This window comes from Leptidea sinapis, chromosome 6, assembly GCF_905404315.1.
Source record: "Leptidea sinapis chromosome 6, ilLepSina1.1, whole genome shotgun sequence".
NCBI lineage: Eukaryota > Metazoa > Arthropoda > Insecta > Lepidoptera > Pieridae > Leptidea > Leptidea sinapis.
In genome coordinates, this window is record NC_066270.1 from 10,650,394 (window position 1) to 10,664,653 (window position 14,260).

At 33.6% G+C, this 14,260-nt stretch overlaps 2 protein-coding genes across 7 annotated transcripts in view; both read right to left on the reverse strand.

The window, feature by feature from the left end:
• Positions 1–14,260, reverse strand: part of LOC126965076 (ELMO domain-containing protein 2) — a 250,333-nt gene that overhangs the window by 172,718 nt on the left and 63,355 nt on the right. The window lies entirely within an intron of this gene.
• LOC126965007 (glutamate-gated chloride channel) overlaps positions 1–14,260 on the reverse strand; it is a 109,651-nt gene that overhangs the window by 94,153 nt on the left and 1,238 nt on the right. The window lies entirely within an intron of this gene.

Below are 14,260 nucleotides of genomic sequence, written 5' to 3' on the forward strand. Positions count from 1 at the left end.
GTACCCATAATCTAGCCGGCATCCTGGGCAAAGGAGCCTCCCACTGGTAAAAACTGGTATAGTAACGGGAAGGACGTATCAGTTACCACGAGGTAAGTCGTCAAGACTCAAGCCGAGACGAGCCAAGACATACCTTCTTTCTCTCGCTGCTCGGAAGGTAATTCATATTATCTGGCGCAGGGTAACATTACAATACAGTAACAATAAATACAGTAATGCCCCCTATAATGCGGTATCCTTATAACGCGTTTTCATATAACGCGATTTCAATCCCATCCATTTTGTATGGACATAATATTTTCTATGAGAGAATTTATTGACGCACAGTTTGAAAGTTCTGCTGTGCAACAATTTTATTATAACAACAGGGAGCATCTTTTACGAAATTATTCTTGATGTCTTGAGATATTATTGATAAATTAAATAAAAAAACGGTATTTTATTTATTACTAGCTGACCCAGCAAACGTTATATTGCCGATATTAAAATCGCGATACAAAAGTAACTGTTGATCTTAGATTGTTGAAAATTTGAAATTGTATGTATTTTTTAATGCTGACTCATGATCAAACAAACTTTAAAAAAAATGTCAAAAAAATTAAAAAAAAAATTCGTGTGGACCACCCTTAACATTTAGGGGGATGAAAAATTGATGTTGTCCGATTCTAAGACCTACCTAATATGCACTCAAAACTTCATGAGAATCGGTCAAGCCGTTTCGGAGGAGTTTAACTACAAACACCGCGACATGAGAATTTTATATATTAGATGTACAGAACAACGTCTGTCGGATCAGCTGCTAATGGTATAAAATGTCACAATAATTTATATGTAAAGGCGCGGTCATACCTCAATATTCACAAAAATTGGATTCTTAGAGAGTCGATTATAACATAACGCAATGAAAAAAGAAGGACCTAAAGAAAAATTTGAAACGAACAGAATATTTATATATAATTTGAAATGTCCAATAAAAAATTTGGAAGTAGCTTCCCAAAAATAAACTTTGGAGTTGAAAATCTCTGAATTTTCGGCGATAGCAACATTCTTTTTATAAAGAATTTAATACAATTAGTATTTTTCTAAAACTTAAACCGAACAATTATTCAATTTAATATGTATATTTTGAATAAACAACAGAAAACCAGTAAAATAAATGCCCATTTGCAGCAAGAGGCTTATGATCAACTCAAATATTGTACTGTTGGTTGTAGCGTTTACAATCCAAGTCAGTCCACGCCTTAAATGCGCTCCCATAAGACGCGAGTAGTAAGCTTGCCATCATTGTAAGTATAACAACTATGTAGTCAGTTATGTAGAACGTAGCCCATCTTTTATGACGTCACAGGGTCACTGTCCTATATTGCGGACATGAACTTCTACTTAACTACCAACCCATGTGAATAAAATATTTGTAAACCCCAGCAAAAACAGATTGCGAAGCTTTATAGTCCACTTTTATATCTATTATAATGCATTATTTACAGAGTGTAAGTGTTTCACTATATACTGATAACATTTGCTTTCATAAATGTTATGCTGTCATAGAGATAAATTGGCTTATTTATTTTTGATGATTATATTTTCAACTTTCTACAAATTGTTAATTACTTTATAATAATTATTATTATTCGGAATCGATGAAGAATCGAAGAATCGAATTTCTAGGATTCTCTTAAGTGCCCATTATTGTCAAACTGCATGGGATAGATTTTTTTTCTGATTTTTCTCATGATGGTTATAATCAATCCTGTCACCCCGTTTCGGCTTGACGTTGAGTTCTGGGACAACCGGTATATAAATCTTTAGTATAGTTTCCATTAGATTTCACAAAATTGAAAAAACGAGATATGCAAGGCTTATAACTTTTTTATCAAATAATTAACTAAAACGTTGTTATTCGAAACAAATCTATGATTACATCAAATTAAAACTATCATTACGGTGAAGTATACCAAGAGTACTGGCAGCATTTCCGCGTTTGATAGCAAGGCTGATCCGTTGACCGAAATAATTGCCAGCACTTGGGTTTCCAGTAGCTCTATTGAGGCGCTTACATAGTTCTTTATACATTCTCCGCGCCTCTGGGCGCCACGGGCCAAGTGTTTCGACACCAAACGACACAAAAATGTATGACTCACTGAGACCATATTTGCGACAAATAGTGTTTCAAATAATTATAACTTACTAGCTGACCCGACAGACTTTGTTCTGTATATAATAAATAAAATAATGTTTTTATATGAATTTGTCAATAATATATCATAACACCAAAAATTACTTCGTAAAATATGCACCCTGCTGTTGTAATGAAATTGTTTCACAGCAGAACTGTCAAACGGTGCGTCAATAAATTCTCTCATAGAAATTATGTATGGACACATCAAAGGAAAAACAAATTTGATGTTTTTATTTAATTTAGCAGCATTTTCCTATTTATTCAACTTTTAAACCTTCTCTGGACTTCCACAAATAATTCAAGACCTAAATTCGCAAAATCGGTCCAGCCGTTTTCGAGTTTTAGCGAGACTAACGAACAGCAATTCATTTTTATATATATAGATTTTCTAGTATTACAATATTAGCGGCTCTTTTGTTCTCATATCACGAGTAATTGCCTTGTTTGCCTTTTAATTAAAGCAAATTATATCGCGGTGCTTTTAGCATTACAAGGTCCTCTTAATAAATATGCCTACATCTAAAAGGCTAAGAAAACAAACTTGATAAATATCTGGTTGAATCTAAGCGCTTTTCAGACGTCATTAAAAATATTTCGTTTAAATTATTGAATCTACTGCATGTTCATTTATTAAAGTGAGAAGAACATACAAAAAATTCAAAAGCCACTCTTTTAAATCAAGTATTTTTACCAACCAGGGAGGCTCCATTGCACAGGATGCCGGCTAGATTATGTATACCACAACGGCGCCTATTTCTGCCATGAAGCAGTAATGTGTAAGCATTACTATGTTTCGGTCTGAAGTGCACTGTACCAAGTGAAATTACAGGGCAAATGAAACTTAACATTTTATGTCTCAAGGTGAGCGCAATTGTAGTGCCGCTCATAATTTTTGGGTTTAGTAAGAATCTGAGCAGCACTGCATTGTAATGGACAGGGCGTATCAATTACCATCAGCTGAACTCATCCAGCTCGTCTCGTCCCTTAGTGTCATAAAAGAAAAAAATCATTTCAAAATAGGAAGCGCGTATGAGACTGATTTACTCGAATACCAATTTAAAAATAAGAATTCGTTATTCCGTAGACGGAATGAGATCACCAAACCTTACATATATTGGTTATTGAAATGTCAAAAGCAGAAAATGTATTAAAATATTAATCTCAGCCTGCCAATATAGGTTTGCGATTCAATTTCAGCTATAAATAAAATTTCAATTATTTGTATGAATTGTTGACTAGATACATCTTAGTTACATCTAATACATATATAAAATTCTCGTGTCGCGGTGTTTGTAGTTAAACTCCTTCGAAACGGCTTGACCGATTCTCAGGAAATTTCGAGTGCATATTGGGTAGGTCTGAGAATCGGAAAACATCTGTTTTTCATCCCCCTAAATGTTAAGGGTGATCCACGCCATTTTTTTTTTTAATTTTGTTTGATTATGAGTCGGCATTAAAAATACATAGAACTTCAAATTTTCACCCATCTACGATCAACAGTTACTTTTGTATCGCGATTTCAATATCGGCAATACAACGTTTGCTGAGTCAGCTAGTCTTAATATAATCCAGTGTTTGTTCCTCCTCCGAATGTTTGTTTCCAGTTAACTCCTAAACTAATGAACGGATTTTAATGGGGACTACTTCATTGAGTACAGTTTAGTCCAACTCGAGAGATAGGATAGTTTTTATTTCGATTTGGGACCCATAATTTTTTTTTTACAATATTTGATTTGTATGGACATATTTTCTATGAGAGAATTTATTGACGCACGGTTTGACAGTGCTGCTGTGAAAAAATTTCACTATAACTACAGGAAGCATGTTTTACGAAATAATTCTTGATGATATGAGATATTTTTGACAATTATTGAATTAATGAAATGAAATAAAAGGCCCTTATTGCTGTCGAGAGAGGTGAGACAGCACGATATTTTATTCTGTCATTACACTATTTAAATTAAATTAGTTAGGTAGGGCATTCGCTTCGCGTGTGCGTATTCTTTCGAATCTTTTCTTCCAAAAACTTTTTGAAAAGATGCGATAGCAAATTGATTAAACATAATAATAACAAGACAAGCTTATCTCACATGCCATAGACTAAAATTATCATCTGCACCATCTGAATTAATTGTATTTCAGATATAAAGAAGATGAATATTTTTCCACGGATTGAAAAATTATTTCCGCGAGACATGACATATGCTCTATGAAAAGGTGCAATTTTTATTACTATTTGCTACAAAATAAAAAAAGACGTGTGGCACTCTGGGACTGCCGCGGTAAAGCTATTGCATAGCATTTTTTTATCAACTTATGCAAATATAATTATTTATTTATTTTATTTATGCAGTATTTTTTTTAATAAAATTAATTTAAAAAAAAGCAAACGGGAAGTGAGTAAAATTTAACTTGCAAGATTTGATTACAGACAGACAACGGGACAGGTGAAACTAAATAAAAATGCTTGTCATAACAAATAAAAATTAAAAAAACGTGATAAAAAAATAAAGAAATTAAAAAAAAAGCATACGTGATAACCGCTGCTCCACGGCAACTGTAATGACCGTGGCGAAATATCTATATACATCTAGTATGTAAGTCTTAGATTTTTTCGTTACGGAATTTCTGGATTCGGTCTCCACGCTCAAGGCCCGCGATAGAAGCTATGCAATAGCTTAAAAAATTGTTATAAAAATCCTATTGCATATAAATAGAACAGTCGTCGCAAATAAATGTATATGCTGTCTGTACCTAGAACGCAGAATTATTATGGTGAACACTAGAACTCTACTTGTATCAAAACTGTTATACAGTATGCCTGCATATCAGAATTGAGCCCAATACAAAATATGCGCTCTTGCAATAAATGTTTTGTATCGTATTGTGTATTTGGAGTGAATAAAGGTTTTTATTATTTTTATCTAGCCCGTGTAAGACCCGAAAGCAATGTTTTCCCCGGCTCACTCCAGCAGGCACGCGATAAAACAACTATTTTAGATTTGTGCAGAGATCAAAATGGTGAAAATGGTGCGATTTTTTAAACCGACTTCAAGAAATGATTAGGTTCTTAATTCGTCGGTATGTTTTTTTTCTCAGAACTTTCTACTGGGTAAACCGATTTTCATAATTCTTTTTTAATTTTAAAGTTGGTTCTTCCCATGTGGTCCCATTGCAATTTGGTCCAGATCTGACAATGACATCCATGAGAAAACCATTAAAGTCTTAAATTTACGAATAAATCAATATCGCGCCAGCCGACTCCGATGATTCTTTTTTTATTGGAAAGGATATACTTCAAAGGTAGTTTCGTGAGAGCTAGTGGTTTGTTTCTGATTATGGGATCCATGACAAACTAACGGAACTCTTCAATTCTTAGGAGCAAATTAACGATACTCGGCCGAATGTTTTTATTGCTATCTGGATATTTGAATCACCTACCGTAACATTAATAACTAAATGGCTCACACAAGTAAGTAAAAAAATAAGTAAATTAATAATTATAAACACAAGAGTTATTGAGTTATATTAGATGCCGTAGATGAGTACACTAAAGGCTGTTAACCCTCTTGTATCCCTCCTGTGTTGAAAGAGAACAAGTGATCACTTTCTCTAAGCGACCTGGCCTTCAGGTTATTTTTCTATCCTTAAAACAACCACCGTAAGCAAAAGTAACACACACAATTTATCATATTACATTTCATCATCCATGTATCGCAATCTAATTTCTACACAACCAGACAATCAGACTGAGTGGCCAAATAGAAATAAAGCTATATTTATCATGATATAAACTAAACACAGACATAAACACGTTATTTTCTTTTTTGTTAACCCTTGGGAGTATGCTTCTGGCTCCGTACATATAACTTATTCCTAATTCATGCCTTTATTAGTTTTAACTATACCATGTACCGTGCAATCTATAATTTATATGATAAGATAATAAAATTGTTAAAAAAGTGTGTGTGTACTTATGTATGCACGCAAGAAGTTATACTTCTTTGGCCTAACGAAGCAAAAATCATTTATTCCTCGTGCTATTCTACGTTTTAAGAAAGAACAATTTTGTAAAAATCTTGCAAAGATTGCTTTGAAAATTAATTATTAAATAATGAATAAAGTAGTATATGTTTGAACCCTTTGCCTGTCCTAATAATGGACGAAGATACTAAAATAAAAATAATGAATGACACAAACGTCAGATAATTTTAAGAACCAACTTCAACCTGTTACTTTTGTGTTACAGTGATGCGTGCGCATCTTAAAATTTCACACTCATCATTTTTTATAGTGAGCCTAAAAAAGTATAATTTCAAAATTTCCAATTTAAAATTTTAATAATACACAAATAAGTACAATTTAAAACTTATTAAACCCTTTTAGACGTTTGTATTTACTTGACCTAAACTCCTAAAAATATAGTAGATCAAAAAGTTTTTGTACTTATACATAAGCAATATACTCATACAAAAACTACTTTCTAAAAAAAATAAACAGCCTAGCGAAACTCTCTAAGAAAAAAGCGATTCACTCGATTGTATGAAACGTGCAGTTATTTATAGATTGACACATGACGGCTATAATCTTGTCAAAAACGGAGATAGCTGAAATACACTACGTTTTAAGAAACAGTTCGTTTTCAAACTTAGCAGGAGCAATCAAGCCAGTCCTTGAAATTTAATCAATCACTGCCTTAGATTAAGGATTGGTCTCCGCTGCGCTCCAATTAGATACCGCAGGCGCAGTCGCAAAGTAAAGGCAACTAATACAACGCCCAAGTAGGCGTACTCGAGTCAGTCTCAAACAATGTGTGCTAATAATTGAAACTAAAATGCCGGGTCGCGTAGTAAAACTTTATAAAAATAACAGTACAAGAAATAAGAAAGACACTGGGAACACAATATATTTATTTATTTAAGATTACCTACAGAAACTACAACGTACATTCCACTATAATTACAACATACTTAAAAAAAATGATAATTGCGATTCTACTTACAGGCAATCAGACATGCATGAAACATAATTTTATGACGATTGTTTTTCGGCTATAAAATAATAACGTAATAATATATCATCAGTAAGCATTTTGTATTTTATTAATTTCAATGTAAAATAAGTGTTATTTTAAGCATAAGATACAAAATTTGAAAGATGCCATTGATTGTCAAGATGCCACGCACACAAGCATCTAATAGTTGCCTTAATAAAAAAAGCTATTGTTCTTAGCTAGTACGGTATCTTACGTTGAAGCGTAGCGGAGACCAATCCATAATCTCAGATCACAGCCTTATTTAGCTTTCGACCTTTGACGACGTACAAACCTGGTGGTACAAACCAACACAAATAATCATTTGACCACAATTTTACAAAACCAGCGAGTTAATATTAATTCTATTTTTACATTGGCAAGAGCATTGTCGATTGATCGGACTTGTTGAGTGATTGCACTAATCTGTATTGAGCCATCCATTTCACGGCTGACAAAATATAAACCTTTTTAACTCACACTGATTCAGATAATTTTAAAGTGAAACTTTTATTACATCGTCTCAAACTTTTTCGTCTGTGTGTTGCATGTCGCGTGACGGTCGTGTGGCGCCTATAGTTCGCAAAGAATTGAATGCATTCAATTTTCATCATTTTTAATCCTTTTCAATCAATATTTTTAACCAGGGCTAAGACACAGAGTTCAATAAAAATATTAGGTAGAGACTTAGTCTACTTTTATTATTTCCCATTATTATTCAAATTTTCCAATTATAATAAGATTGATAAAGTGATTTTTATACCGTATTATATATATATATATAGTGATTATGTGATATCATACCAAAAATGTCTCACTTTTACCGTGGTGTCATAAAACCACACAATCCTTTTTTGATTTCTATATATATATGATATAACAGCTACGTCTTCTAGCGGTCGAAATATGATTGACCTAAAAACAGAATGTTTCTGAAGAAAACAGTACTCGGTAACGGGGCGAAGTAATGTAAGTCCAAGTTTTATGTTTTTTATGGAAAAGGAGGACAAACGCGCGTACGAATCACCTGGTGTTAAGTGATCACCGCCGCCCAATTTCTCTTGCAGCACCAGAGGAATCACAGCCGTGTTGCCGGCCTTTAAGAAAGGTGTACACGCTTTTTTAAAGGGTACCCATGAATACGACATGTCGCATCGTCCCGGAAACATTGTGCAAGGAAGCTCATTCCACAGCTTTTTAGTTGGTGGAAGAAAGCTCCTTGAAAACTGCACTGTGGAGGACCGCCACACATCCAGATGGTGGGGATGATATCCTACTTTGAGACGCGTCGTGCGAAGTCGGAATCAGGTGAAACAGCTCTTCGGAACACTCCTCGTGATAAATACGGTAGAATACACACAATGAATCGACGAAGTATAGCTAAGATCTATATAATGGAGCCTATAATCACAAAAAATAAATTAAAATCGAAAAAGCCGCTATGAAAATGATGAATCAAACGTAATTTTTAACCCCGGAATTTTACATAAAAAATATAAAAATTAGCAGTCAAAATAAATAAGTAAGATTTCTAAAACTGTTATCTAAATCTATGGACGATACTCTCAAATATAGCCCAGTGGTTAGTGACCCTGCCTACTAATCTAGAGGTCCCTGGTTCGAATCCCGGTAGATGCATACATTTATATGATGAATATTGATGTTTTTGTTTTCGAGTAATAGAAGTTTATTTGTGTTTATGTATAAATATAAACATATCGTTGTCTTGCAGCCACATATAACACAGGCTAAGACTAGTTTGGGGCAATATTATTTGTGTAAAGGTGTCACTATAAAAAAGAAAAAATGAAAATTGGCGGTTGTAGACACTGCCGATAACAATGAAAATTAGAACTTTTAGTAGATATTTAGATTTTATAATATTTAAAAATAATTAAATTATTAATTTCAATTTTTTTTAAACTTATTGAAAACCATTGAACTTTTCACTAAATCCATTTAATTTCACTTATAAGATATACACAGCACTAATGTTGCACAAAACGTCAGCTGTATAGCTACAGATATACTGCTATAAGCATTTCGGTTACGCAAACTCACAAGATTTGACCTATCCAAAAAGTGTCTAACTATATTTAATTATACTTATTTATTTTATTTTATTATTTATCTACCGCGTACGCCATGAGCATATCGGTGACGCCAACCCATAAGATTTTCAAAAATTGCCCAAAGCGGCTAAATAGTTCTTTTCAAATATTAAACAGATCTATTAGAACACAAGTCATATTATCGTCCGCTTAGCAAATGCAGGATAAAATAAAAGAAATCGCAATGAGTATTGCTGTTAAAAATAAAGATGAAGCCAATAATAGAGATCTATTACTGGCCTGGGTTCCCTCTGCGTGACTTTTGTTTGACATCTTTCATTACTCATTACACCCAATTAGTGTGTCGTTCAGTGATGTGGGAAATATAAACATCATTAAGCTGTTGTTATTATTAAAACCGGTTCAGTGCGAGTGAGACCAAAGAGTATGTAAATCCTACGTAATAAGCGGCAGGACTGCCTAAGTAAAATTTGAAATTTAGTTTAGAATGGAACGTGTAGTTATTTGAAATAACTTTGAAATAGTAGTAATTACAATATGGCGATTAGCATAGATTCCGGATAAGTTTGAATGCGAAAAGTTGCATAGCGTAGTGGATTTCAGCTATCTCCGTTTTTTACAAGATTAAAGCCCTCATCTGTGTATCTATCAGTGACTGCGCGTTTCATACAATCGAGCGAGTTGTTTATTTCTTACGGCCGTTCCCAATATTCAGTCTATGAAGACAAGTAAGAACTTGAGATAAAAATCGTAACTATCGTTGACTTTTCTGCCCCAATAAACTTATCTACCGTAACTCAACTTACACGCTGTCTGTCAATGGGAGGACGTATAGGTTACCAGCGCGAGAAGTTTGTATAGAAATTGAAATTCACGCGTCCCAATGTAAGGCGATAAGAATGACTAATCGGGTATATTGGGACAGCTTCAGATTATTGACAGCTAATTCAAACAATCGAGAAAATCGTTACAAAATCAAAGAAAAACATCTGCCAGAGATGATAGAAGACTTTTACTATTTACAATAATTATTTTGGATAAATTGCTCAGTACTGAAACATTAAACTAGAATTAAAAGTAAATAAATGATAAATATCGTAATTTTTGAAGTTATACTTCTTTAGGCGCGTTATGAAAAATTGAGTGAAATTTTAACACAAAAGTAACAGGTTGAAGTTGGTCATTAAAATATGTCTTTTAAACATTGACAATTAACAATAATTGACATTTGACACATTTCTGATAAATTACATTGATTGTTTGTTTTACTTATAGCATTGGTCAGAGAACAAGACCAAACCAAACCAAAATACAATAAAAGAATATTTAGATCATATTTAAATAGGTTTATAACTGCAAAATTACATTGACATAAAAGCAAAATATAATGACGTTTGTAGCTTTTTGATGTTAATGAAGATAAAATTCTTTGACTATTACATTGCGCGAGCACAACGACTTCTAAAAATAAAAGTTTTCACATTTTCTGACGTTTGCGACATTAATTAGTTTGTTTGGTTTCTTCGCCCATTATTAGGACAGGCAAAGGGTTCAAGCCAATACAGCCATATTCGTTTATATTCAATAATAATTTATTTTACGATATTTACAATGTTGTTATTTCTACAAACTTGGAATAGCACGACGAATAAATGATTTGTTTTGTTACGCCAAAGAAGTATAACTTCTTACATGCATACATAAGTGTACACCCTGCGAAGACAGCTATTGCAACAGGTTCCCTCCAATATTCAAAAATTTTCTCCCATGACTTGCGCACCATCCTGAAACCCAAGTTGCATGAGAGTTGGTCCAGCATTTGGCAAGTTTCCAAAAACTCTAATGGCAAATTTTATGGAGACCCGTAATTCCTCAGAAACCTTGGTTCTCCAAATTTAAAATTCCCAACAAGTCAGTGATTTCAACTATTTGTCGTTTACGTTTTAATCATGATTGTACCCCAGTATTTTTGGCTAAAATAAGAATTAGGGACAATTCCTTGTGTGAATGTGGTCTAGATGAGGGAAACGTGGATCATTTATTCTTCAATTGCCCTTTAACGCAACCATCTTAATACAAGTTTATACCTCCTGAAATTCCCCGCCCAACTTCCTTTAAATGTCTCCTCTCCCTAGTTTTCACTCCTTTTGTATATATTTTGTGTAAATATATTAAAATAAATAAGATTAAGTTGTAAATAGGACTAAGTACTTATTAGTAAAAGAATACTCTAAGCTTGGTGGTCTACCTTACCGTGACATTGGCAAACTTGTGGTATACCTTCCACAGGAGCCATAGTTGTTTAACTAGTAGAGAAAATTAAACTTTTTACTTTTACAATGTATGTATACGTTATCTACCTGTATATTTGTGTATAAATAAATGTCTCTGGTAAATTTTCTCTGACTGATCGTACTTCATAGTATTCATAGTATTCATGCTTAGTCAATAGAAGTTGACTTGAGCCGACAACCCAAACGTGCGTGACGGCTCGGTATCATTCAAAACCCAAAGAATATAGCGTGCCTGAAGCAATTTTCTCTTCAAAATGTATTTGTTTCTTATTTCAATCGTATGCATGTTATTGGACAACAGGTGGCTATATATATGAATATTCAAACGAAAAATTCATATATATACACACATATTGCAAAAAAAAAACATGCCAAAAAAGTGCATGCTATACAAGATCACAAGAAGCTTGATTTTTCGTCATTATTGATGTTTAAACCATAATTAGCTAATTAATATTTAAAACAAATGTAGTTATAATATTCTTCGCATTACTTTTTAAAGGTTTAAAATGTGTGAGAGTGTCATCAACACATTATTAAAGGTGTCTTATCGATACCAGTGGGAGTCTCCTTTGTACAGGATGCCGGCTAGATTATGGGAACCACAACGGCGCCTATTTCTGCTGTGATGCAGTAATGTGTAAGCATTACTGTGTTTCGGTCTGAAGGGCGTCGTAGCTAGTGAAATTACTGGACAAATGAGACTTAGCATCTTATGTCTCAAGGTGACGAGCGCAATTGTTGTGCCGCTCAGAATTTTTGGGTTTTTCAAGAATCCTGAGTGGCACTACATTGTAATGGTCAGGGCGTATCAATTTCCATCAGCTGAACGTCATGCTCGCCTCGTCCCTTTTTTCATAAAAAAAAAAAAGAAGCAATACTTCATTCATCCCGATGTAGTGTTCTCTCGAGCTGGTCCCAGAGTACTTGTTAATATAACTCTGTAGCTGTACTAACGAAATGTACACGCAGTATTAGATATTCCTTACACAGCTTAAACACAAAGCTGCCTTCGAGAGTTAGGAAAACATCGGCATTAGTGTTGTACACTAGTAAGTATCGATGCTTTATTTGAACGTATTATATGAAGTCATTTTGAACATTTAGATTCTTCAGATTTTTTCAGCCACTGTTTCGTCTGGTGAGTATTTTCCCTTGGTATTTTCAAAGAGTGCAAAAATACACCTAATTGTCTCCATCACCGCCGTTATACCTCTGCTACTGACGTCATTCATGGTCGTTCATGCTTCATTCTCTTACGTTCCTGTCACATCTTCACTCTTTCATATGGTGTTTTATGGGTATCATAACATTGATTTTGAGTAGCCCTTTCTTAATATATCTGATCTTCATATTTTAATTAGGCTGTTTGATGGATTTAGTACACGAAAGTATTATTAATATGATTTTATTACAATACCACTCATTAATTCTCTCCATGTAACTATTTTATCTCACTAATATATTATACGTTATTGATAGATCTCAGCGAGATCTGACAATTCAAATTCAAATTCAAATATTTTTATTCAAAATAGGATGTAACATTACTTATTTAAAGTCAAAAAACTACCCACCCATTCCAAAATGAATATCTCAGGCCTGAGAAGAACGGGCGCCACAAACTCAGCGGGCTTTTTTTTTCATCAAAAAAATATGTTAACAAAGTAACATTGAACAATTAAACTTATTATTTAATAGCCTAAGGGCGAATTGTCATATAAACTAATGGCGTAGTTTCTCCAAGTCAAAAGATCTAAGAGAAAAAAAATCGTGCGATGTAGCGAGACCTTATAATCATCCCCAGTGCTTGCCCATCCACCAGGCGCAATAGCTATCGAGTGGACTTTTTATGTAGATGATAGATATGTAGCTACAACACTAAATTGTATACTTACCCATATTTTTATCGTTTGTTCTAGATTGCCTTCCACTATTGAAGCAAATTTAAAGACTGAAATAAATCACTTTTAAAGGCACGGATGAGTAAAAAAAGAAGGACTCCGTACGGACCTAACATAACAGTGAGGCACCAAAACATGCCGGTAAACGTGTAAATACATAGCCCCACGCATACACTTACACTAATACAAGCCGATCGGCCGCCATTATGAGTTATGCCATCGTGTTTTACAGATTGACAGATCAGTTTGCGTCGCAATAAAATATTTTTAAAATGCCGTCTTGCGTTGTGAAAAGTGTAAAAACAATACTATAAAAGTATTTGTGGATATATGATTATTTAAGGGAGAAAAAATTGTGTAACTGGTATCCCCCGTAACCGCACACACACTAGCATAAAGGTGCTTCACTTGCTAATATCACGGCGCGGAGTCCTTCTTTTTTTACTAGTCCGTGTTTTAAAGGATTAAAACGCGTGTAATTGTAACTGTGTTTTTACAATAAATTTTGCGTTAAAGTTACATTTTAAGTATTATTTTATTCAACCCAATTATTTCAGAGCTCATTTGAAAGAGGATGTAAACGTAAAGAAAGTATCGGGTACTCCAGAAAACCAGCGCTGTAATATGTGACAGCATTAAGCTGAGGAGAAACCCTTTTTCAGTTTTTGTTTATTTTTATTCTTTTATTTTGTAAAAATACTTTCATAAAACTTGTTTCTCGCATATAAAGCAAAATAACATTATACAGTACAAAAAATATAACAAAAAAAAATGATGCC